Source organism: Sapajus apella, unplaced genomic scaffold, assembly GCF_009761245.1.
Source record: "Sapajus apella isolate SASKATOON/1434 unplaced genomic scaffold, GSC_monkey_1.0 scaffold86, whole genome shotgun sequence".
Lineage (NCBI taxonomy): Eukaryota > Metazoa > Chordata > Mammalia > Primates > Cebidae > Sapajus > Sapajus apella.
In genome coordinates, this window is record NW_022437026.1 from 4,563,149 (window position 1) to 4,586,881 (window position 23,733).

Consider the following 23,733-nt stretch of genomic DNA (forward strand, 5'->3'; position numbering starts at 1 on the left):
TGGTGAGTATGCGGTGACGTAGTTCATGGAAAGGAAGGGTGTCAGCCGCAGGAAGTGTTTACAGAGCTCGGCCAGTACCATGGGGTTTGCAGAATATCCTGTAGACAGACAGTCCCTACGATGACCTGAAGCTCAGACAGGCCACGATCAGCCCAGATCCACTCAGGTAGAAATGGCGGTCTTCATTAGAGGTCCACAGGATGACAGGTGGGAATTGGAATCTGGTGACTGCCCCTGGGCCCCTTTTATTGAGGGTGGGAGGCTGGTGGTGGTGGTGACAGGGTGTTCATTCTGGAAGGGACGTGGAGAGGGGCAGTGTGTCCCTGGGATTGCTTCTACTGTGCGTGGGCCTGGTGGTGTACCCTCCTGGCCTGGCATCAGCAGCACCTGTGGATGTTTGGTAGCCCCCAAATCCCAGGGGCGTGGCTGCAGCCCTGCAGACTCTGGTGCACGGGAGGCCCGGAGTGGAACCTGGGCATCCACAGTGTGAAAATGGTGATGCTGACACTCAGCAGGGGAGTGGAGGGATAAGAACGATGGCGTCAAAGGGAGCTGGAACAAGTCCTGGCCCTCCTGCTGAGTCGACACACCCATCTCCTATGACTAGTGTGGAGTTAAATGGAATAGTACATCAGGAGCACCCTGCCCAGAGCCTGGAGCACAGGCCTGGTTCTGTAAGTGGTGCTGACAGCACAGGCTTGGCGGGGTGGCCCATGCCTGTGTGAGGCCCTGCCTTGTTTTCTTGAGGTTAGGTGCTTACTGCCTTCAGGACTGCAGCTGCTTTTCTGACCTTTTCAACGCTCAGACGCTCTCTTCCTTGCCCTCACCCCTGCCCCCTGGCCCCTGCCCCACCTCCTCAATGCTGAGGGAGTCTTCTCATTCTAGAGGTGAGAAGCGAGGGAGAACTGCCTGCAAGTCAACAGAGAATGGGCTAGAATGCCCAGCCTTGCCCCTTCCCCTGGGTCAGGCCGTGGGCACCTTCTATATCAACCTTGTGCCTGAGTTTCCAGCTACATGCTTGCAGTTGTGCACCAAAGTGACAGCTAAAATGGATGACTCCTGGGCTCTGTCTTGTCCATTCTGATGATGATGATGACGACAGTATCTAGCTGCTGTAGAAAGTTCACTAGGCACCAGGCACGGCTTCAAGTGCTTTTTGTGTATTAACTTGTTTTTGCTTTGTGGTGACCTTGAAGGCGATACTCTTAGTAAACCCACTTAACATATATAGAAAATGATCTGCTGATGAACAGCGAGTCGCCATGGACTCTGTTTATGAGTATGCCTTCTCCAGTCCTGTCCTTATAATATTGATTCCAAGTCGGTTTCCATTAATGATCCATGAATGCTGACCAGCATGCACCACATATTTTCATGTGGACTTTTCTGTCTATGGTTTGTGGCCACTGCATGGGGTGGATGTATCATGCACACATGTGTGTTGACTGTTGAGTGACTTGTGTTTGTCAGTTTCCAGGGGACAGAGGAGAGGCTGGAAGGAGGGCAGCAGCTGCCCTGTCGCCAAGAGAGTGGCTCTGATGCCAACCTCCCCACCCTGTGGGCTTCCTGCTGCAGTCTTCAGCTCCCCTGTGTCACCCAGAGCCCAAAATAGCAATGCACACTCAAGAGAGACAATGTGGAGCAAGGCACATGGCTGGGCAGGAGGGTTGATGGGTGCAGGGATGGTCAACCTTGGGCCTTCCGGCCTGGCTCTGTCTGTCCCGCCAGCTCCGGGCTTTTTATAGAGAGGCTGTGTTAGGCGAGCCTGAGTGAGCTGTGCATGGACCTCATCTGACTGTGGCATGCGGACCCTTCACAGAGGTGGCCTAAGGAGACGTGGCTCCTGGGCTGACCTGGGTTTGAGTCTCCCCAGCAGCTGACTGGCCCTGCCCACGGACACATCACGTAACGGGAGCAGCGGTCAGGGCAACTGAAAAAGGAAACGAGCTGAGCCCAACCCAGCTCTATTATTAAACTTTTCTCCAGCACTTTCTCCCCACTCAGCCCTTTGCCACCATATTCCTGAGTTGTCCCTGTGCCACCCCAAAGGCACATGGCCTTTGTAAACGGGTGTAGGGAGGACAGCACGGGGGCCGGTGTTAGTTCCACAGAAGCACCGGTGGGATTTCTTTCTTGTTTGGTGTCATAAGGGTAATTGGTTTTTAGAAAGAATTTGGGGTGTCCAGCTCACTAACCCAGAAACCACAGAGCCTTTTTCTTTTAGGTTACCCTTAGAATATGGTGAGTATCTTTCAAACAGACATGCTCTAGGTGAAGCCTTTGTGCAGACAGACAAATGAACCGAGGCTTTGGCTTTGTTGGGATTGTTGGAATTCTCATCCATAGAGATGAGAGCGTATAATTCAGTAAGAGATGTGGATTTTGTGGCAACAAGCTGGACACCCCTTTGTACCTCTGATGTAGGAGGTCGCAGTAGTCAGGGTGTATGCTTGTGAGTTTCCTTGAGTTGAAAGCAACCCTTCTCTTGCCTGCTCTGTCCTTTAGGCAGGGCTGTTAGCTGGTCCCCTGCCTCTTGCAGTAGGTGGGGGCACCTCCTGCACCCAGGCCTAGGCCGGTCCCCCACTGTCGTAAATACTCCGCTCCCACCCCTTTGCTGCTTTGGCCTTTCTTCAGATCTATTGGGTTGTCAGGAGCCAGAGTGGTGATGAAGGGATGAGAAAGGGAGGAGAGCTGCGGGGGTGGGGTCCCGAGGCCCCGTGGTTTGCTGGTGTGAGAGGCTGCGGGAGCCATACCACGTCCGATAGCAATCCTGGGGGCTTCTTAAGGAGCTACCCTGGAAAGGCCAGGCCCTGCTGAGCGCAGCACTCAACTCATCCGAGATGACAGGACAGAGTCACTTAGGACCAGGGAAGGCACCTCCTGCAGGGGTCCTGTGCGGTCGCGGCCAGCACGATGGAGTCCCAGAGGCCAAGGCCACAGGCCTGGCGCCGGGCACCGCATTGGGATGGGAGGTGTCTGGTTCCCCCCAGAAGGCGAGTGGGTTATAAATAGCGGATGACGGGCTGCAGTGCGAGCTGCCTCTAGCGTAATCGTCGATTTTGGGAGTGCCCTGGCCAGGGCTGGGAGGGCTGGATGAGGTTAAATTCGGCCTCGTTGGCTGATTGACATTTCTTGAGCTGGGTGCTAATCTCTTCAGGAGGTCAGATAAGCTCCCCAGCGGCGCCCCTGATCTTGACTTTGGTAGCCAGGTTAACTCTTTCGGGGGACTACAAAGAAACCCCAAAGTCATGACTGTTTAGCGTTGCCTTCAAGACAGAAGAAGCCATCATGGAGCTGGACTTCAAGAGGGTCCACCCAAGAGTGGGTTGGCTCCTGAAATACACGGGGACTCTCCCATATGACCGTTTCTCTGATGAGGCCGTTCCCCGGAGGACTGTCCTGGGATAGTCCTGTAGTAAACAAAGAAATCGGCTTTGCCCTGGAGAGTAGCTTAGATGCAGAGAGAACCTGGTTTCCCTGCACATCGAGGGTGAGTCGGTGGCGGGTACCAGGCAGACAACGCTGAAGTTTGTGGTTTTCTTCTCATCTTGTCGTCACGCTTCTCACAGTTTGATGAGTTAGGAGACTACTCCCCACCAAGTTTCCAGTGACTCTTGTGCCGTTCTCCAGCCTTTTAGGCAAGAGCAGAAAGTTCTGTTCAGTCTTGGGCTTTTGTGCTTCAGTCTGCTGGTGGCATGACACGCACCAGCTCTGCAGGGAGTAAGGGGAGGTTTCTAGTCCTGCTTTTCTCTTCGGGGTTTCGGGGGAAGCATGTGGGCAGTTCTCTGCTCTTTTTCCTTCAAGCATCTTGGGGTTTCAACCTGGCTTTCTCCCCCAGGTCCTACCCCATTTCCTCCCTAGTAGAGGATCTGCCCTACTTCCTGCTGGGATTTATAGACCATGGTATGGGTTTCTTGGAACCTCTTCTTTCCAGAACTGTGAAACCTGGTTCCCATGGAGTGTCCCGGCCCCCGATGGGCCATCCTCTGCTTGATGGCTGCTGTCTCTGCAGCATCCAAGAACAATAGTGGCTGCTTGTTCCGTTATAAACTCAATTGACTGAAACCCACTGACATGCTGTGGGAATAAATTAGCCCCAACAAGCTCTCCTGTGAAAAGCCAGGCCTGTCCGCAGCACACCTCACCCCCTCATCGCTGGCATCTCAGCAAGGTTCCCAGAGGCAGCCTGCCCTTCTCACATCCTTTCTACCTACTGCGATGGCTTCTTTCCAACCACGGGTGGGATGGGACAGGAGACTTTGGGCAGGGGGCTTGTGCAGCAGGTGCCCAGAGGTGGTGAGGGTCTGGGTCATTCCTTCTGTTTCATTTTGTGTTCACCAGAGAAAGAAACCCTCAGAGGAGGAGGATCTTAGGCGGTTCTGCAGGAAAGCAGGCCCTTCGCCCCAGGCAGAGGCATGGCCTGAGCAAGGGCATGTTTGTGAGAATGACAAAACTACCCTCCCTGTTTTGTGGAGTAAGATGGTTCACAATGGGGCCCACTGGGAGATGAACCTGGGGTCAGCTCATGGAAGACCTGGAGTGTCAGGACAGAGGGTTTGGGCTCCACTCATGGGCAGTGGGAGCCAGTGAAGCTCCTGAGCATGGACATGGTGTGGTGAAAAGCAGTTGCAGAAAGAATGATTGAGGGGGTGGCGGAGGAGAGAGGTGTGGGGATGGCGTTGACAGTCTGGGGGCCTCAAGGGCTGGTTCATCTGCAGGTGCAGTTTGCTCAGTTTTGGGCTGAGTCCGCAGGCTTTGGAGGTTAGGAAGGGAGAGGCTTGGCGAGATTCATTTGGTTTCTCTGTCCTGTGGGTCTAGGACATGGCCTTCCCACCCAGAGATATATTCTGGGGCCCAGACTCACCCTGGTGTCTTCTCCTTTGAGACAGGGAAAGAGAGGACAGGCCCTAGATCACTGTGGGGAGGGAGACCTCGTGAGTGTCTCTGGCCTGGGTGGTGTAGCTTGCCATCTTCTGGCAGCAATGAAGAGCGATGGGGGAGCTTTGACTAACCCTGCTTTTAGCTGCTACTTGGCATTTGAGACCATAATGTCAGGCAATCTTGTGGACACCATTTCTTATCTTCCCTCTTCTTCCTCCTACCAAGGCTGCAGGGAGCTTGGGGTAACTCTAGAACCCGAGCAGCACTGAATAACACCATTCCTTGACCCACTCCCCTGCCCTCAAGTGCCTGCTCCCAAGATCTTCTCCCAAGCCACGAGAACGGTGGGTTGACCTGGGGTCAGGCTTCCCTTGGTTACTTCCAGCAGAGATTGATTGGACTCTCAATGCCCAGTGCAAATGCATTCATGGTCTCAGTGGACCAAGAGTGTCCGGAGGGCAGCTGCACTACATTGCCCCCCACTGTCTCTTGTCCTTACGGTGGGATCCTGAGATGAGATGGCTGATACCCAAGAGATGGTGGCCTCTAGGCAGCCCAACACCTGGGGAGCTAGAGGGTGGGCTGATTTAATTGGAAGTAGAACATGGTCCAAGCCCCCAGCCAGCATCCAGAAAGAAGGGATTTTGCATGAATGTCCACTCTATACTGAGCACTGTGCTTATTTAGCCTATTAGTTTGCTGCTAACATTTGCATTTTGTATATGAGGAGTGAAGGCATAGAGAAGCTAAGTCACTTTCCTGAGTTTGCAGAGTACCAGGACAGGTATTTTGCCTCACTGGAGTCTACTGACTTCATAGCCCAAATTCCTTCTTGTTCTTCTTTGCCAGAGTTTTTCACAGCCTGCAGCGTTTTGTCTTTGCTGTAACTCAGTACCCTGCTACCACTCCCAGGATCCTGTTGATGCCCTAGTTTAGCCACCAATCCTACATGGTACTTTAGAGGAAAGCTCTCAATGTCTCCCTCCTTCCCTCCCTCTGTCCTTCCTTCCTTTCCCCCTTCCTCCCTTTCCCCTTCCTCCCTTCCTCCCTCCCTCCCTCTCTCTCCCTCCTTCCCTCCCTCCCTGTCTCCCTCCCTCCTTCCTTCCTTCTTTTCTTCCCTCCCTCCCTCCTTCCTTCCTTCCTTTCCCCCTCCTTCCTTCCCTCCTTCCTCCCTCCCTCCCTCCTTGCATCCCTCCCTCCCTCCCTCCTTCCACCAATATTTACTGAGCCCTTACCATGTGCCTGGCACAGTGCATCACCATAGGGGTGCATGAGGAACAAGTTAGGATCTCTGTTCTTACAGAGTTCATGTTTAGCAGGGAAGACAGACAATGATAAACACTTAAAGTACCAATAGATTGTCACAAGAAACAGAAAGGAAGCAAGGAAAACTTGAAGGATAAGTATGAGCCAGCCATGTGACTACCTAAGGTTCCGGACAAAGGGAGCACCAAATGCAAAACAGATGATGGACCTTGGACCCAGCAGAGGCCAGTGAGTGGGAACCCAGCACAGAGGTGGCGAGGAAGGCAGAGGCCAGGTCTTGTAGGCCACGGGAAGGAATTTCTTCCACATATGAGCAAAAACCACTGGAGAAATTTGAACAAGAAATTTGAACCACTGGAGAAATTTGGACCATCCTGGCTGCTCTGTGGAGAATGGGTTTGGAAGAGCAAGAAGTGCTGCTGGGAAAACAGAAGATGATAGCAGGGTAGCAGTGGAGGTGGGGAGAGAGGAGTGAACTGGAGGTGGGGGTCAGAGGCAGAGCTGGCAGACCTCACTGATGGATGGAAGATCACTTGGTTCTCTGTAGCTTGGGCAGGAAGATTTCTCCTAAGAACATGTGAGATGCCTGTGAGGCATCCAGGCAGAGTAACAAGGGGGAATGTGGCTGCAGGAGTCAGGAGCTCACAGGCAGGGCTGGCCACCCGCCCAACAGTAGTCAGATGGGGCGGTCCCTCAGAGCACGTCAACATCCTGTTCCGTGCTGGACATAGTTTTTGGCATAGTATGTGCTTAATAAATGACTAGGGAAAGAAAGCAAGATGATGGCATGAATGAGATACCCAGACGAAGTACATCAGGAGTCCCTGTTGTCACATGCCTCGGGGTGGGGATGTGGATTTGTTCCCAATGGATATGACACCATTTCTGTGCCAGTGAAGAATTTGGAGGTACCTGGTATTCGTAGGAATGGGGCTTGACCTTTATGGTCCTTGACAGGATAAGTGGAGCCTTTTCCCCAGGGATCCAGCTGGGGCTGCACAGAACAGGGTGAACCATCATAGTCCTGTGCTGCTGGGAGTTGGTCTCGCATGAAAACGTAGTTCAGCTCAGAAAATATCTCTTGGGAGCCTACTCTACGCGAGGCACCATAGGAGATGCAAAATGAGCAAGACCCAGGCCTGCCTTCAAAGAGTTGGCTGGGGCAAGTCCAACCGGAGTGAATATCTGCAGGGCAAAATATGTTAGGTGAAGGAAGAGTCAGATGCTTCTGGAATACAGAGGTGGAGGGCTGGGGAGGGGGGAGGCCATGGGCCCTTCATGGAAATGGTAGCAGTGCTGAGTGGTGGAGGGTGGAGGGAAGGGCATGGCTGCTGGAGGATTCCCAGAGGGGAGGCATCAATCCCAAAGACATGGGGTGTGTTCCCAGAGGGACGAGAACTCTAGATTGTAGGTATAGTTGCAAAAGAATGTGGAAAACATGAGCCTTTCGAGGCCTTGAAGGAACACCATGCTGAGGAACTCGAGCCATGTGCCGTGGGCCGTAGGAGCCCTCTGGGGTCTGGAAGGCGTGATGTCCTCTGGGCGGAGTGATTGGATTGTGGTGATAGAGAGGAGATGGGGTGACCAACCTGAATGCCTGCCCCGTGTTCCGGCCACAGGTTGAGACTGGGAACCACGTCGGGGGAGTGGCAAGGAAGAGGTGCCTGCAGGAGACTTGCAGGGATGTGGCCTCGGGATTCGGAGGTGGGTGAAATGTGGAGGCTAAGAGTGGTGACGGTGGTAGTTAACTTGTGTGAGTACTGACTCTGCGTTAGGCTGCGTTCTTGTTCTAAGAGCTTTAGAAGCTTTGTCCTATTTGTTGTTAATAAGGGCCTAACATGGTAAGCACCGTATGCAGTTTTGGAGGAGATAGCATTATTATTCCCATTTTACAGATGAAGATTTGGAGTCATGGAGGACAGAGCTACATCTGGCAAGGGGTGGGTAGAGCTGGGATTTGGAACCTAGGCCTTGGCTCCAGAGTCTGTGCTCTCACCCACGGGCTTCAGGCCCCAGCTGTGACTCCCGGATGGAAGAAGAGATGGAGAAATGCATGTCCAAAGTAGGGGACACAGGCGGAGAAGCATGTTCAAAGGACTAGGACAGATGCTGTGCCTCAGAAGATGTGACTCAGGGCACGTGTGACACACAGGAAGTGGGGATTCTGCCTTTCAGGGCAAGCAAGGAGTTTTGGGCATTTTGTGATTTGAGAAGCAACATAGGCACGCTGTTCAGGAAACCGTGATCTTCACCCTCCTGATGAACTGGGTAAGAAGCCCTGAGAGGCACCTGCACCTGGTGCAAGAGTAAGACCCTGACCCACGTCCTGCGTGTCCAGTGTCCACAGCGTCGTGCCCGCAGACAGGACACCGGGATTTGTGTGACTGTGAAGCCTCCTGATGTGGTCTTGCCCTTCCTCAAGGGATGGGTCTGCTCTGCTGTGGCCTGGATGGCACTGGCTGAGCATCCCCATTTCAGGGCCTTGGTGACCCGCTTTCTGCAGAAGGGGCAGAATCTATACATCACATCGTTGGAGGTTTGCTTTTGCAACAGAGGTCAGAGTTTCCTGAACAGAAGCCAGACTCTAGCTCCCTTGAGCAGCTGGTACCAGGAAGCTTAAGGTTCCATCTCCAAGTAAAATCTGGTTCTTTTTCTCTTGAATAATTTCTACTTCCAGAGATGCAAAGCTGCCAAGTGGATGGCAGTGGCCCTGCTCCCTGCTTGTTTGAGGGTACCTATTTTGGGGGTACCTGGAAGCAGCACCCTAAATTCCTCCACTTACAGTGTTATTCCTTGTGGCTCCCGTGCCAGCCTCTATCTCAAAAAACACTCTTTTGAGAGCTAAAGGGGACGCAGCGTGGCAAAGTGCAAGCGTCTGCATTCCGCTGTGCCCTCCTCGGCTCTCTCCGCCTGCTGCTGTTTTCTTTTCTTTTCTGTTGAATAAGCAAAAGCAAGAGCAAACGTGTTCCTCAGATCTCATATGAAAATGCATAGTAATTGTTTCTTTTTGCTATTTTCAATATATTTCTGTTCTGTACATTGAACTTTGTTCTCAGTGCCTCTTGCCAGCTCACTGTTTATCATATAGGGCATCCCTCCACCCTGCCGTTTGCCCTTTATGAAACGGCATCTTTCCCCCTCTGGGTCTTGGTGGTGGGAATGCTTATCCTCACCGTGTGGGTGGGAGGCGCGGAGGGAGGGCCTGCTGGGATCTGCCTAAAGAGCTGCCACGACCTGAGCCTCCCCCAGCCTGTACTTGGTCAGAGGCCTCACACAACTCCACTCACTCCAGGTGAGGAAAGCGGCGGGACTCAGAAGTAATTGATTCTGACTTGTATCCAGGTTAGGTTGTGATTAGCAGTCTTGACTTAATGGCATTGTGGCCTGAGGCTGCCGTCTTCTGCCGCTCTGTTTGTGTATATGTAAATGGTCAGTTCCCTTGGCGGGCAGTGAATTGGCATCAGACCTTGACAGCGGGATCCGGAGCAAGTTGCATCTCCGAGCCCTGGTTTCCGTAACCAGGGCGTTTGATCGCGATGTCGTCTCACGAGGGAGCGAGCGGTAAATGGCAGCACTTCTGAGGCCCAGCTCACGTGGCACCGAGACATCATTTCCTGCCACGCTTAGGGTTCCAGCCTCCCAGCTCTGTGGGCAAGTCACTTAGCTTCAGAGGTCTCCGCCTGCTCACCTGTAAAGTGGACCAATAGCAGTTGCCTTATCTGTCTCATACAGCCAGGGAGAGGACTACGTAGAAGCACAGTCATAGGCTCTTAGGGCCGGAAAGGGCTTTGGATATTATTAGTTTCAACCTTCGGTTTTATGGGTGGGAAAGCCAAGGCTTGGAGGCGTGAGTGACGCCTAGGATGACCTGGCCGATTCAGCAGCACGTAGTCAGTGTGCTGTGTTGTTTGGGCTTCATGACATCACTTCCTGTAAAGGCTTACGTGTCTGTTAACTCATAAACATACGCGGAGAGCACACCTCTCCATGTGTGGCGGTGGACGGACAGATGGCCCTTCTCCTGCCATATGCTCTGGCTGGTATGAGCCTGAGGGACCGGAGGAGGTGGTGGCACTGCACGGGGCTGGGGAGGCACTCCTGTTGCTGAGCTGAAAACTTCCTTTGCTTCAGCGTTCCCGTTTCCCTCCTTCACGTGGGCTCCTTCAATCCGTATTTGGCTGTTTATGAACCAGGGCATCTCTGTGCCCAGTGTTGTGCTTGATACTGGGGAATGGTGCAGGGAGGTCTAAAGGGAGGCTCCTGTCCTCATGCAGGATTTGTAGGCAGGACAGGCACCTGGCAAAGGTCAGCACTCATAAGGTGGGAGAACACGCTGAGGGCCGTCATCGCCACAGTCGAGCCACTGCAGAGTATTGGTGGGGTGAGTGGGGACTGCAAGCCTAGAGGAGGAGGTGGGGCTTCAAATGGGTCCCGATGGCTCTGGATTGCACTGAGAACAGTGCAAAGGGAAGAGGAAGGCTTTTCAGGTATAGGGACGTGCCGTGAGCAGGGCCCGAGGTAGAGGCGTGGAAGGTGCATTTGTGCGAACCGGGTTTACACTGAAGAGCAGGGAGACTCTATGAGAGGAGCATTTTTATTTGCAGAGTTTTTATTGGGTAGTAATTGGGCAGGCAGGTGTCTGAGTGATTTAGCTCACCCAGCACGGCACTTGGGACCATTAGTTTGGCTCAGAGCGTTGCTGAGAGCCTGACTGTACTTGTCATTGTAACACTTGGCTCACCCGCCTCGAGGATGTAATGGGGCCGGAGGGAGGCAGGTGACCTCCCAAGCCTCCCCCTCTCTGAGAGGCCTGCGTCGAATGGGGCACAGAGGACCCGGAGAAGGGGGCCGAAACCCACTCCTGCCTTGGATTTGCTTCGGCCCCTTCTGGGTCACAGAACAGCTTCCCACCCGCCAGCCCGCCTCAGCCCGCCTCCTCTGGAGCTGGCTTTCCGCTTATCTTAATTTATTGATGAAAACTTGTTTTATGGTCCAGAGCACAGACGGCGGCAGCTCCCTGCCAAAAGAAAGCACGCCTGCAAATCGGGAAAGCAAGCCGCCTCCTGGAGATGGGTGGCTGGGGACCGGCAGGATGGCAGAGGGAGTAGGTCCCATCTGGGCAGACGCTGCTGCAGGCTTGGGTGGACTGGGCTCGGGAGGCCCCGGGAGCAGCCCCTGTGCACCAGCTGGAGCCGGGGCAGCGGAGGCACTGGCAGGACCTCCCTGCCTCTCCGCCACAGGCTCCTGACTCACGGCTGGTCTCCGTGACCTGGAGAATGATGGCTGCAGGCCATAAATACTAATAATGGCTTTCATGTATGGCTGTGTACAAGGCGCCATGCTAGGAAGTTTATTTTCACGAACCTATTTAATCCTGACTACAACTCTGTGCGGTAGGTACCATTGATTCCCATTTAAAACGCAAGTACCAGAGAAAAAGTCATTTTCTGTGGTCCTGCCGGCTGGTAAATGAGGGAACCTGGAACTTTAACTGGGTCTACCTGGACCCAAGGCCACAGCCAGCCACGACTGCCTCTGACCCACACACTCCAGCGCTGGCCGGTGCCCTGTCACACTGCAGCCGCCTCTCCATCTTGGTGGCGCTGGTCCAGCTGGCTCCGGTATTCCCAGGCTAGGACCCTGTTTCGTGATCTTGTGTGTGGTAGAAGCCAGAGCGGTGCTGGGCTCAGGGCAGTTGTGTGCGAGGCACCTGCTGAGTAAGCACCTGGCGGCAGGGTCCCACTAGCAGGTTACTCTTTTCCGAAACGCACAAAGCCTTTCAGTGGCTTCTGTGCTTTTCCTCTGAAACTCCACATCCTTGTGGGTCAAATGAGGAAATTCTCAACATCCCTGCTCACTACATCAGTCAGTTACAGATGCCGCATGGAAAAGGTCCCCACTCCAAGGGGCTCCGGCGTCTTCATCTGTAAAGTGGGCTCACAGCTCTGCTTAAGACTGTCATCACCATTTGCAGAGACACTGTACATGAAATTGCCCTCCGGAAAACAAAGGGCAATGCGTTGTTATTATTTCCATGAGCTCCTGTTTTGTGGAGATACAAGTGCAAAAAGGTCCACTGAGCTGCAGATCAGTTTATTTTGTTCCTCCTTGCTTCCTCTTGGACAGTGATGTAGCCAGCAATTTTCACAGCTCTGGTAGAATCAGGAAAGCAGGACCACTGCCTCCACCCCGTGCAGCAGTCCGCTGCCCCTGCCTGCTGTGGCCGGGTACGCCTCCTTACCCTACCCACCACCAGGGCTGTGTGCCTGGTCCCCTCCACTTCTTGGCGTGCCTGTGTCACTTCCCTCACCTCAGGTTGGGCTAGAAATTTGTTGAACATGTTTAATAAAATGAAATCTTAGATTTTTCTCAGGTCTGTAGGAGGCAGGTAGAGGTTATAATCACAAGAGTCGCAGCAAATTGGGTTAAAATCCCAACTCTGTCAGCTCCACGCGTGAGCTTAGCCAAGATACTCAACCTCCTTGATCCTTTGTAAAGTCAGAGAAAATAATAGTAACTGCCCAGTATGGCTTTTGTGGAAAGGGTGGGATGCAGTTCCTGGCGTGTGATATAGGCTCAATAAATGCCAGCTTTCTCCTTGGCTTGGCTGCCTCCATTCCCACCAGTGTCGTTACCAACGCTGCTTTTCCACCCCGTCCTCCTCAGCTACAAGGAGGGCTCCAGGCCCAGAGGCTTGCGTCTGCATACTCTTATCACAGCTAGCCTGCCTTCCTCAGAGTAGGGGCATGTCTGGGTGGTGCCCTTTCTGGCTTTCATGGGAGAGAGCCAGGCAGATGACCCAAATCCCAGCAGTAGGAGGTGGTGGGTAAGAATGTGGTTTTTGGAGTCAGATGTCCTGGGTTTCTTCATTACTGAACCTCACTATGCTTGCGTTCTCTCATCTGTACAATGGGGAGGACGCCGATACCATTGGGCTCGGAGGATTCAATGAGGCCGTAGAGGCAAAGCACTCAGACTAGCCCTGGTGCACGATCAGCACTCATCCACAGCCACAGAGCGCGGGGAGGAAGGGCAGGGGAGGCGGGCCGTGGGTGCTGGGAGCAGGTGCAGCTGCACCACGGAGAGCTCCCTGACCTGGACATGTTTGTCTAGGGAAACTGGACAGGCAGGCAGCTTTCAACGGAGTAACCTGAATTGCTATGCACATGTTGCAGACAGAGGATGGCTTACAGTCTCCTGTGCTACCAGGAGAGCCCTGAAGTGGGCAGAACCTGGCACAGGGCAGGGAGGGATCTCAGGTTGTCACTTAAGTTGGTGCTGAGACCATCTCTGGCAGAGAGGCCTGCACTTAACCGGCCCATGTCCCTCATAAAGCATGTCAGAAATGCCAAAATCCTGGCGTGGGTGGACACGGCTCCCGGCTGGCAGTATACATAATCAGGCTGTGGGCACAGGCTCCCCAGAGAGAAGGTGCACCACGTGTGGGCCACGTCAAAGGGCTCTAGCTAGCGTGTGTGGGTGGCTGTGTTGGGGCCAGAGATGGTCCTGGTTGTCAGGTAGTCTTTCCTGATATCTATTTGTGTAATTATGGTGTTATTTGCTGAGCTAGAGCTGTGTAAGATCACCCTCATTACATTACCCAAAGGGCCTCCGACCTGCTGTGGGTGGAACCGAGGCAGCTGTGCCAAGTGAGAGGCACCCAGTTACGAAGTCTTCACTGTGTGACTTTACATCTGGGGGTACCTCCTTTCCTAGAACAGGGAGAACAGTCCCCACCCCCTTCACCATTCTGAAGGATGAGTTACAGACTCCTAAATCATTGGAGCTCTTTCCCAGAAAGATGTCATGGGAATTCAAGGTATCCTTGTCCTGTTCTCCCTGCGTTTTCCGAGGAGTTTGAGTAATAACACCTTGTACAGTGTTGATATTCTGAGGAACACAAAGTGTTTGGCAGACAGAACGCTGTTCATCCCCACAATGTCCCCGAGTGCTGGGGAGGTGCTCTTCTCTCTGTCTTTTATCAGAAACATCTCAGAAAGGTTAAGGGGCTTGCCAGAGCTGCACTGCACCTTCCGCTCCCCTGGGCCACAAGTCCTGAGGTCTGGGCTGCCGATGGTACTGCCTTCTCTGGGAAGTCCAGGTGGCTGCCAGTTACACTGTCATCCTTGAAGTTTGGTTTCTTAAGCCCATCCTGCCTCCCACAGCTCCCCTGGCTTCACAATTACCGCGTGCTTTGATGCCGTCAGAAATGCCTTTTTCCCCAGATGCACAAACAAAACAAATGCAGGAAGGAAAATATATGCCGGTGTTTGGGAAATCCTTTCTCCAGACCCCTCTGACAAGCTACTGTGAGTTCTTGGTGCCTTCCCTTCCACTTCACAGTGACCTTGGGAGTTGAGACAGTGCCATGCACTGGGGCTGCAGGCTGCCTCCTCATGGCTCCTCCCTGAGCAGCTGTGGCTCTGGGCATGCAGGTAATGAAACCCACCTGTCCTTCCCCTACTCCTGCCCAGAGTAGAGTGCCTGCCCTGCACATCATGCAGTGTTACTGGGTGTGGGTGGCCTGAGGTTCCATGCTGCCTTCTGTCCAGTGCTGACAAGTTCCAGAGTTTGGGGAAAAGGCATGTCTAAAGGTCCTCCTTACCCCCTACTCTCCCAGCAAAGGGCAGTCCTCCCACTAGCTCAGAGAACCGAAACCTCCCGTGGAGGCCATGACTGGTTTGTCAGCCTCCCTCTTGGGAGCCCCTTCCCCGTGCCTGTCCTGTAGGTGCTGCAGCCTGCCCTCTGTGTGTTCCTGATAGGGATGGGAAACGCTTTGTCTGCCCAGGGTCTGCAGAGGCTTACAGTCTAGGGGCCACATCCTCCCATGCCCAGAGTGAGAGGAGCTGTATGGGCTGGCAAGAGCTTTCAATCACTGAGTCACAGGCACTCCCATTGTGGCCCTTCTTCCCCACACCCACTCGCAGCCCCTCTTGTGGTCACACTGTGCCTCCTCGGTCTGGGAAGAGCCCCTGGCCCCACTGCCCAGGCCCAGGCCAGGCTTGATTGGGAAGAAAATGTAGTTCTGCCCTGGGTGCACAGCCTGCCCTGGTAGGGCTACGGCAGCAGCGGGAATCAATGTTTATGGACTGGTGAATGATCACTCCTCCTTTACAAGGCTGGCAGGTGCTCTGTATTATCTGCTGCTCTTTGGCATCCCGGCCACATGTCATTTTGTGGTCCTTCTGAGGGCCGTTCCTCAGGCTTTGTTCCTTCTGACAGCTTCGGACCCACACTGGGGCCCCAGGGAGTTCTGGATGTGCCTCCACCTCCTTTTCTAATTCCCCATGGAGGGAGAAGGCCAGTGGGTCTTCCCCTCCCTTTTGGGAGCTCCTTCCCCGTGCCTGTCCCGTAGGTGCTGCAGCCTGCCGTCTGTGTGTTCCTGATAGGGATGGGAAACAGTTGTGCCCTCTCACTTGGTCTGCCCAGGGTCTGCAGCAGAGGCCCACAGTCTAGGGGCCACATCCTCCCATGCCCAGAGTGAGCAGGAGCTGCACGAGCTGGTAGGAGCTTGGGATCACTGAGTCACAAGTGAGAAGGATGCTGGTAGGAAGTCACAAGGTAGAGAGACGCTGGCACCTGAGAAGGTGGACCTGGGGCCTGCTGTCGGGTGGCCTGGGGACGGGGTGCAGGTGGAGGTGCGGAAAGTGACCTGTGTCACCCTGGAGCCTTTCTCCCAGAAAGAGGCATGGCTTATAACAGGGTGTGTCAGGACAGCACATGGTGGATGCCCCATCCCTCCCCATCTCTGCTCCCTGCTGCCTAGGCATCACTGTGTTGGGGACTGGCCATCCCTCACCTGTTCTCTGGTCTTTGAAGCCCGGGATAGACAGGTTCTCCCTGCCTCCAGGGCTGTACCAACCTAGAGTCTCACAGACGCCTTGGTTGGAGCGAGCCTCCAGGCAGGGCAGGTGCCCCCCATACTGAGGCCAGGCCAGGAAGCCCAAACAGGTGGGTAGTGCTTCCACAGAGCCAACTCTGCCCCAGCCAGGGGCCAGAGGACACCAAGCCCTTTGTGCAACTGGGGACCAGGACTGCTGGTGACTGGGCATTTATCCCCCCACCCAGGGCCCTGAACTCCCTGCAGGGTGGCAGGGGGCTGTCCCCAAAGTCTCAGGTAGAATCTCCTTCGTCATGGGCTCTTCCACACCAATGTACACTTTGGGGTTTTCGATGGCAAGGGGCGTAGGTATTGTAACAGGACTCACGTTCAGCTGCTAGGGGCTTTGGTCGACTGGAGAAGACTTACAAAGTTGGCTGAAGAGAATTGGCACTCTTGAAACATAATTCAGGAGCTTTATAACCCTAGACCCCCAGCTCCCCAGCACGATGTCCCTGAGGTTTGGCCATGTGTAGACATGCTCTCCTAGAACTGTGTTATGTGGAGAATAACCCCATTGTGGTATAATCAAAATGTAACTAGGTTGTAGAAATGCAAATGCTTTATGTAATGTTTATTTGGAGGAAAATTAGGCACAAAAATAGGAGCGTGATCTCCCTGACACCTAGGTAAGTTGGTGAGATTAGGGGCTGCAGAGTGGAGGTGTGAAGGTGAATCGGAGGCTTTGAGAGAAAATGTGGGGTCCAGCAGTGATGACCGAGGAATCATGCCATCTGGCTTGAAGTTGGGCACAGGCTCAGTGTGAGACTAAACTGTGCTGTGGCTGCCACTCAAGCCAATGGGGGCTCAGGCTGAATTGCTAGAAGCATAGAGCTCAGAACATAGGAGGGGAAGAGCTGGTCCTACCATAACTGGAGTCTAACTTTCAGTTTGAGACAGGCCTGTTTTACTTGTTCTTGGGCTTCTTGGGCAAAACTAGGATTGATGCATGTTAGCCACAGGGGGAGGTAGGTTCTTGCATTAACAAGAAAGAATTCTTGCCTGATTAGAGTTATGTTTTTTAAAAAAAAAAGGAATGGAGTGCATTGTGGTGAGCATGGGGACCCTGGGATACCCCGTGTGGCTGCCTCCCAACCTGTGGTCCTCCTGCATTCTGGGTGACTTTGGCAAAGATGTCTGTGACTCTGTCCTTTTATTTCTCTCCGTGCAGAATTGGAGGCATCGTTGGCTCGCTCTCTCCTCCCCTCCCCCTCCCGCCCCTCCCTTTATGGCTGTGAGAATGAATGAGCTGCGGGGGCCCTTGGAGGCAAGGGGTGTCTGAACTACAAAGCAGCGGCTGCACTCCTGGCACTGATGTATTGTCTCTGCTCCCCATGATGAAGTTCTTGGCAGGTCGGCTTCTTCCAGAGCCAGGCAGGTTCATTACCAGCCGGCATGTCAGGCTGCGAAATTAAAGATGTTTCGGGTTTTTTTCTTTTTAAAAAATTCTCCACGTCTGCTAATTTATTAAATGCCATTAAATGCTGGGCCTGGCCTTGGCTCGTAGAAACATTAGGGAGAACTGAGTCCTAGCATTTGAGATTCTCCTGCAAGCAAACAGTGGATGAGGGGGCCAGGGGGCCAGGTTGGGGGCCACCAGTGACATCCGATGCCAGGAGCCCAGCCTTGTGGGGCTCTGCGGACACATGAGGCTGTGGGGATTAAAATGGGACAGGAGAGGTGGGAGCCACCCGTGGACACTGGGGGTTCCAGGAGTGGGGAAGACGGGGTGCACATGGGGCTGCCTTTTCAGGAGGGTTTGCATGTCTGGATCTGGTCCTGTTCCCCAGCTGTGGCCTGCTCAGGCCCCTCTGTCCACCCCCATCGTTCATTCATTTATTCCTTTCTCCAGCAAATCTTTATCTAGTAATCCAGGCATGTTCTGGGCCCTACAGTGGATGAAAAACGGGTAAGACCCAAGCCCGCGTCCTGGAAATGCATGTGTTTTCAGTGAGGGTGGGCAGCAAGTCTGCACAGAAGCCTGGGAAGTCCCAGATGTCCTGCTTGGGCCCGGTGCTGGTGAGGAGTCATCCCTGGGATGGGGCCGCTCCCACCAGTGGAAAACTGATGGCAGCCGTGAAGGATATGGGCAGTGGCTGTCCCTGGGTTCTAAGCCGCATGGAAGTGGGCGGAGAAGCTCAGGAAGGGGGAAGTTTGAAGGGGGAATTGTGTCCCCCACCCTCAGAGAAATAGGATGCCTGCATGAAATATACATAACAACACATGGCAGAAGCATGTATTTAAACCAGTCTACATGGTTCAAACTGAAGACAAGGAAGACGCCATGGGGATATGAACTAACTACAAGACTTAACAAATGAGGCGAGGCTGGAGTGTGGGCTCACTGCACCGCCATAGCCTGACTGGGCCTCAGTTTACCTGCTGTGTGTGTTTTGGATGGGCCTCTGTTGACAAGGACGATCCTGACGCAGCCCAATGACTTAGGGCTCTTCTCTGTGCGGGGGGCCTGCACCTTCTTCCTCCTCTGGAGTCAGGGCAGGGCCCAGGCCGGATCACCCTGGGGGACTTGAAGGCATTGCCAGGAGTGAGGCCCCACTGTAGGCCCTGTGGATTTAACCACAAAAAATGACAGGCCCAAATCCCGACCCTCAAGGAGGCCATTGGCAAATGTAAGGATGGGATTCGTCTTCTCAAATTTAGATGTGGATTTGTTTGTAGCCCTGATTTGAAGTTATTTTGAAATGCGTTTGGTTGGGGAAGGGGCAGGGGAGGCTTGGTACTCAGGCTGGCCTCTGGGCCCGCTCTTGGTCAGAGGATGACACCAGACCACACCGGGAGTAGCTGGTGACCTCCTGCGGGTTGGTGCCAGCATTGCCCGGGGCCCAATCCCCTGAGTCACCCTGCCTCGCCCCAGATTGTCCCATCGTGGGCTAGATTATAGCTCAGTCATCTCAGCTGAGACAACCCTCTGATTTTGGAAGGGAATTTTCCCGAATGCCACCAGCTAAGCTCTCCGGCTTTGAGCTTTGGCTGTGCCACCACGGACTGGCCTTGCCTCCTTCCTGTGCTGGGCTCCCTCCACCAGGAGTGGCTCCCCTGCCCTGTGCCTCCTTCCCCGGCTCCTGTTGCACCCTCTCCCTGCCCGCTGCACTGGCTTCAGAGGTCAGCTCCCTGTCTTCCCACCCTCCTGCCTGTTCAGGGCAGGCCTGGCTTGCCAAGACACCGTGGCCAGCCTGTTTCTGCTGTCACCTCCTCCCTCTTGCCCTTGTTCTCTCCCTGGCCTCATAACTGCCTGGGCCGGCTCTCCCCAACTCACCAGCTGGAATATCCCCAGCACCTTGGGGACATCCTTGTCATTGGCTCTTGCTTCCCCACCGCTGGAGGGAACACACCAGGTTCTTTCTCCAATGGCTGTTCTCATGGTGTTGACAGCCCAAGGGTGGGTGCCTGGCATGGGGGGCAGGGTTTCTCAAACTCTGTTGACAATTGGGGCCGGACAGTTCTTGACTGTGTGGGCTGTCCTGTGAGCTGTAGGGTGTTTGGCAGCATCCCTGGCCTCTACTCACCAGATGCCAGGAGCAGCCCCCGCTGAGTTGTGGCGACCAAAAATGTCCCCAGACATGCCGCATGTTCCCTGGGAGCAGAATTGCTCCTAACTGGGAACCACTGGGCCGGGGGCTGGGAGCATCGTGTCTCAGGCTCAGCTAAGACTGCGCTGGAGGGACCTGAGAAATGATCTTGTCCAAATCCCGAATTTTAAAGGAAATTGGGCTTCTGAGAGCTAAAGAATCTTAAGGTCACACCAGGGTGCACATGATGAGAGAGGCTTTGTAGGAAAAGGAATCAGGCAGCTCTGTGCAGGCTGGGCTGGAAACCAGAGGCCAGGGGCAGGGAGGGCAGTTGGGGGCTACTGGACATGGGACCCAGGGCGAAGGTGAGTTGTCCTGGTGCCTGTCTCCTGGGTGGCTGTACAGGCCTCTGCACCGAATGCCAGAAACCAATATGTTGTCCCATCCTGGCAGTGTGACTGGGGACTTCCATGTTCCACCTTAGCTTTCTGGAAAATCCAGGCATGACCTTTGTGTTTTCCTGCCTGGAGACTCTGTTAGTGCTGGGCCATCAGAACATGGGAGCAGAGGGCTCATCTCAGCAGGAGTGCTCGGGGGATGGGAGCGTGGCAGTGGGGATGTGCATGGCACCACACTCTGATGCACGGGTCTCCTCGCTTGGCAGACGTGCACCATGTGTGGAGCTGGGTGAGGGGGCTGTGATGGAGGTGGGAACAGGTTTGAGGGCTTGGAGAGGAAGACTTCAGGTCCAGACTGCCCCCGCCGAAGGGCAGGGCACACAGATCTTACTTGGGGCCTGGCCTGGGCCCTGTAGGACTTTGGACAGGAAATGGGAAGGGAAACAGATTTGGGGACAGGGCACCAGATGTGTTCCCTAAGAGGTAGAAGGAGGCTTCCGAGTGGCTCTGGCAAGACCGAATCAAAGGATGTGGAGTGCGAAGTCAGAGAATCAGTTTGAAGAGAGGTGACCAGGTCCTGGGAGTTTCTGACCTTAGAGGTTTTCCTACGTAGAGGCTCCTGAGCATCCCAGCCCTTCCCCCACGAGGGAAGTTGGGAGAGGGGCTCAGAAGGGGTCCCCCTCCCTGCAGGCACACCCACAGTGGGAAATGGCTTCAGGAGAAAGGTGTACTCTGAGAACTCTTCCAGGTCCGGGGAGGGTCCAGGCTCTGAGCCCTGGGGTCCTGTGTGTCTCCAGCTGCAGTGGGTGGGGGCACCCTGCAATTCCTCCTGCCACAAGTGCCTGTGGCAGCGGGATTTCTGCTTACTCATTCCAGGATCTGGCTTTTAGAGCCATAAATCTTCAGCATGAAGATCATAAATTCTCCACGGTATGATTAATGAAAGAAAAATTGAGACGGCAGCATAGAAACTGACCAGATTGAAGAAAAGTCAGAGTGACTGTTTGGATGAAAGTTGGAGCCGTCACAAGCTTCTGAACCAGCTTGGAGCGCCACCTAGTGGCTGCAGCAGGGCTAGCCCCCGCGTTCCCCGGCGAAGTTTTGTGATGGCCCAGTTGGGCTGATGCTGTGGGTCTGAGTGTGCTCATTCCTTGGGAGCCCTGACCTGGTTCCATGTGGGGCTGTGCCAGGGGACAGAAGGCGCAGGACCACTCTCCACAGTGTGGAGGACCTGGGCTGCTGCCGGGCGTACCTCATTTGGACCCCCCTCCAGCTCCTTTTGCTGTCTCTGCATTAGTAATACATGGAGGTGTCTGTCCCCACGTTTTTCTTCATGCACAGTGTGGACCGCCTTTCTGCTTTCCCATTTATCAAAATCCTACCGATTCTTCAAAGCCCGGCAAGGCCTGTCAGTGCTACCTTCAGCACGTCTCAAATTGGACCATTCTCACCGATCCTCCGTAGCCTCCTGCTGTGAGCCGCCCCCAGCTCCCACCTAATCACAGCTACCTCCCAGTTGCTCCCCTGGCCTCCCCCGGGCCCTCCCGCGGTCTGTCCTCCAAACAGCAGCCAAAGTGATCTGCTGAAAACCTCTATCAGATCATGTCACTCTCCAGCTCTGGGGCCTTCCCATCATACTGAGGCCACCTGCACGTTCCCTTTACCTGCGAGGTTCCAGCTGGCCTGGCCCCCAGCCACCCTGCCTGTTTTGTCTCCTGCCATGTGTCACCTCACTCACTGTTGTGCCACACAGCCAGCGTGCTCCTCCTTGGCTGGCCAGGCTCCTTCCCACTTCGGGGCTTTGGCACCTGCTGTTCCCTCTGTCTGGAACATTCTTCCCCCAGATAGTGGCATAACTATCTGGGGGAAGAATGTTTATTTGGGTTTTTGTTTAAATACCACCTCTTCTAAGATGCCTTCCCTGCCCACCCACTCCTCAGTTATTTTCTGGCTGTTTACCTAGCCTTGTTTTTCTTCGCGGCACATGTCAGCTGCTGAAGTTATGCTATTTGTTGCTTACGTAAGGTCGGTATCTCCTGTAAGACCCTATTCTTCGTGAAGGCAGGGTCTTTGCTAGTGAGGTATACGCCGTCTCCCAGCTTGGAGAAGGGCCTGGGACTGAATATGCAGGTGTTCGCTTGGGTTTGTGGAGGAATAAGTGAAGGAGATGCCCTTCCTCAGGGAAGCATCTGTCCCCTCCTCTCGCCTTCCCGTGGGCATCACTACCCTGCCTGATGGCGGGCGACCTTGTCTCAGCCCTGAGCCTGTTTCCTCCCAGCAGCCAGAGCAGCTTGAGGGCAGGGGCTGGGCTGATTCCTGGAGTGAGCGCAGTCAGCACAGGCCCTGGCATGGAATGGCTGCCCAGGAAGCCTTTTCAGCAAGCAGTGCCCGGAACTGGCCACCCACTTCACGTAGTTTACGTCATTCTGATTCTCACAACACTCCAATAGGAAGGGGATGATATTCTCACTCTGCATACGAGAGGTTTGCAAGCTCACACCACCAGATTAAGCTGGAGCTGGGATAGCCTGTTCGGGTCTGTGGCTCCGAAGCCCTTACGCCCTGCACTTTCACTCGGCGTGGGATGTTCTCGTCCTCCATCTGCCCCATCTCCACCCACCCTTTAGGGACTGCCTCCTTCAACGGGCTTCTGTGACTGTGAGAGTGATGGCCTCCTCTGAATGGCCGTGGCACTGATTGGGCAGCAGTCCATCCCACCTGGGAGTGGTAGATGTTACACTTTTATTGCTCCCGTCCAGCCAGAACAGAGGCCCCTGGAAAACAGGTCTCTAAAGTCGTCGTAGCTTTTCTGGCATGGCACACTGCATGCTGTAGGCACTCAGTAAATACTGTTTGACTGATTGATTGACTCCTCAGACTCAGCAAACTTCTCCTGAGCTGGCGGAGGGAGTGGGGGAGTGCCAGCTATATCGAGCATAAAATAAGGCAGATGTGGAGATTTGCAGCCAGTGAAACAGAGGCTTCCCCAGGTGGAGTTGGCGGCGCCGGCAGCCCCAGGAGTGCTGTTGGGGAGAGAGCCACTTTTTCGATTTTGGGGCGGATCATGCTGGAGGCCAGCTTTATTTTGTTTTATTTATTTATTTATTTTGAGACAGTGTCGCTTTGTCACCCAGGCTAGAGTACAGTGGCACAGTCTCGGCTCACTGCAGCCTCCATCTGCCAGGTTCAAGCAATTCTCCTGCCTGAGCCTTCCAAGTAGCTAGAACTACAGGCTCATGCCACCACGCCCAGCTAATTTTTGTATTTTTACTAGAGACAGCATTATACCGTGTTGGTCAGGCTGTTCTCAAACTCCTGACCTCAGGCAATGCATCCGAGGCTGGCTTATTGGATGGATGGCGAGGGCAGCCAGGGATTCCCATGTCCCGCACACTGGCCAGGTCCCTGGCCAGCTGACCAATGCCTTCTTTCTTCACCGGTGGGAAATTGTTCTTCAGACTCCAGTAGACAAATGGCCCTTTGGGCCAGAGTAACAGGACACAGCCACTGGGAAATTCTGGCTCTGAGAAACCCGATTCCAAGGGTCCCTTCCTACCTCTAGAGATGAAGTCTCTCTTGCTTTCCTGGCCCCAGTGCTCCTCTCTCACCTGGCGTCCAACTTGGACACCAGAGATTCTTCTCCATTACACGGAGTAACCTCAGCTGCTCACGTGTGCCCAGTACCTTCCATGTATTTGTTACACACTTTTGCCTCTGTGTGGTTTAATCGATCCTCAGAGTGATCTGGGAGGCCTGTGGAGGTCACGTGGGGAGACTG

General features: G+C 54.2%; 1 protein-coding gene across 3 annotated transcripts in view; it reads left to right on the forward strand.

The window, feature by feature from the left end:
- The window catches only part of TSPAN9 (tetraspanin 9), a 198,357-nt gene that overhangs the window by 168,894 nt on the left and 5,730 nt on the right, over positions 1–23,733 (forward strand). The gene's annotated exons all lie outside the window — the stretch shown is intronic.